This window comes from Schistocerca serialis, chromosome 5, assembly GCF_023864345.2.
Source record: "Schistocerca serialis cubense isolate TAMUIC-IGC-003099 chromosome 5, iqSchSeri2.2, whole genome shotgun sequence".
Lineage (NCBI taxonomy): Eukaryota > Metazoa > Arthropoda > Insecta > Orthoptera > Acrididae > Schistocerca > Schistocerca serialis.
This window is the reverse complement of record NC_064642.1, coordinates 92,794,573-92,797,581: the sequence shown is the minus strand read 5'-3', so window position 1 is coordinate 92,797,581 and position 3,009 is coordinate 92,794,573.

The window sequence follows — 3,009 nt, the reverse complement described above, 5'->3', positions numbered from 1 at the left end:
GTCGTGGCATATTATCCACAAGTTCATCAAGGCACTGTTGGTCCAGATTGTCCCACTCTTCAACGGCGATTCGGCGTAGATCCCTCAGAGTGGGTGGCGGGTCATTTCGTCCATAAACAGCCCTTTCCAATCTATCGCAGGCGTCTTCCATAACGTTCATGTCTGGAGAATATGCGATGTCGTCATCCTGAAGGAGTCATTCACAAGATGTGGACGATGGGGGCGCCAAACGTCGTCCATGAAGACGAATGCCTCGCTAATATGCTGCTGATATGGTTGCACTATCGGTCGGAGGATGGCATTCACGTATCGTGCAGCTGTTACGGCGCCTTCCATGATCTCCAGCGGCGTACGTCGGCCCCACATAATGCCACCCCAAAACAGGAGGGAACCTCCACCTTGCTGCACTCGCTGAACTGTGTGTCTAAGGCGTTCAGGCTGACCGGGGTTGCCTCCAAACACGTTTCCGACGATTGTCTGGTTGAAGGCATATGCGACACTCACCTGGAAGAGGACGTGATGCCAATACTGAGTGGTCGATTCGGCATGTTGTTAGGCCCATCTGTACCGCGCTGCTGGTGTCGTGATTGCAAAGATGGACCTCGCCATGGACGTCGGGAGTGAAGTTGCGCATCATGCAGCCTATTGCGCAAAGTTTGAGTCGCAACACGACACTCTGTGGCTGCACGAAAATCATTATTCAACATGATGGCGTTGCTGTTACGGTTCACACGAGGCTTAATCCGTAGGTAGCGGTCATCCACTGCAGTAGTAGCCCTTGGGCGGCCTAAGCTACTCATGTCATCGACAGTTCCTGTGTCTCTGTATCTCCTCCATGTCGGAACAACATAGCTTTGGTTCACTCCGAGACGCCTGGACATTTCCCTTGTTCAGAGCCCTTCCTGACATAAAGTAACAACGCGGACGCGATCGAACCGCCGTATTGACCGTCTATGCATGGTTGAACTACAGACAACACGAGTCGCTTACCTCCTTCCTGGTGGAATGACTGGAACTGATCGGCTGTCGGACCCCCTCCGTGTAATAGGCGCTGCTCATCCATGGTTGTTTACATCTTTGGGCGGGTTTAGTGACATCTCTAAACAGTTAAAGGGACTGTGTCTGTCATACAATATCCACACTCAGCGTCTGTCTTCAAGAGTTCTGGGCATTGGGGTGATGCAAAACTTTTTTTTATTTGTGTATTATGATAAATTATACAATAAACGGTGGCTTTTCGAGAGATCCTTAATTTCCCCATGCCTATAAACGGCATATATGTATATATATGTGGGCTTCAACTGAAAGTCAATATGGCGTTTCGCGAGTCTACACCGAAGAAAGATGGCGTGGATCTGACGTAGGTGACGTTCTTCTATCTCATTGGTCAACGTTCAAACGTACGTTCAGAATACCTGTTATATTCAGGGTTGCCATATCTGGCTGGGACCTCGTCTGGACACTCCGAGATGGAGGTGTAGAGATAAAGACAAAATTTTACATGGAACTTGTTACGTCGGAAGTAATTGGTACACCATGCTTTTCGGAAGATTTCACCTTTTTCAGCTAGTCTTTTTTTCACTGTGACGTATTTATAAAAAAATCCATGCAAGTAAGCTTCTAGTTAAAGTTGCACTGTAAGGCAGTCCCTGTCATCAGTCAATTTCTTACATCAGTCCAGTGGGTTGACGTCAGCACTTCTTCCAGAGTGGCATTGTGTGCAGGAATAGGAAACAAATACTCGCATAATATAGCAGATGGCATTTGCGTTCAGGATTTCCGGTTTCCTTAAGAAAGTGGATTCACCTTTCTTCCACGGCTTGTTGAGATTTCCATTCTTCCGAATCACGCTTGGTTACCAAAACGCTCTTCCGATCCATACATTCCTGAAAACAATTGTCGCCTGAAACCTTCACACCATTTTTAGTCAGGTATATAATAACGTTTTCAGTTGTCACCCGAACTGGGGATTCAGATACCGTCATCCATTTAAATACCTGATATTTATTAAAAGAATTCTGCCAATTTCTCTAAGTAATCAAATGCTATGATACAGAAAGCCATTGCCTCTTCCTCAGATATCGAAGTCATATTCGTTATTTCTTGGTTAGGGTTCTCATTCTTTAATTTGTTCAGATTAATCTTGTTTCGTACGCCAGTAAAATTGGCAGCCTTTCTTTCATTTACACACCTTTGAGTGTCGATAAATATATTTCTTATTTCAGTTATCGAGACTTTATTCTTCTCGATGATTTTTATTTATTTTTTTCCAACATAGCCTAGTCTGACTGCATTAACATGACCGATTTACTGAAAAATATCTGAAATTAGTTTAGGTGGCCTGTCTTCACGTCAAAAAAAATGTTTTAATGGAACACAAAGCTTAAAACCGCGGGAATTATTGACAGCCATCTTGTTTTTGAGTGAGATAGAAGAGTCTGCTGGTTGACATCAACGTGTAACGAGAACTCTTTCAGCTTCTCTGTCTTTAGAATGAGTACTGAAAAAGAATAAAATATTTTCATGACCTTTATTTCAGTGTCGACAGTTAAGACTCCAGCAGCGTTTGATATAGTATTGTGGAAAACATGGGCAGGGCATCCAGTTCCTTGCACATATTTTCCTATTTCTTCTTTAATTTGGTGAAACATAATCCACTAGCCGTGTCGATGAAGCCATCTAAAGTTGGAATTGGTATTGTATCCACTCCACAAAAAGCGATTGGTTTATCTAATGGAATTTACAGTTGTCTTAAATTGTTTCGACAAAACTTTGCAATTGTCTCATATGTTCGTTATTCAGTGAACCAAACTTCAACAGAATCTGCTGGATTCCGTCAGTTTCAGTTAAGTTTTGAGCAGCTAAAGGGAACATCGTTTCAGCCTTGTGGTTTGATGTGTAGGTGGCTATGCCGTAAAATGAAACTTCTTGTAATTTCGTATGCATTGAGACACGGAGTGTGGTGCGAGCATATTTTCAATAACCGCTGTAATTTTGGTCATGGATATA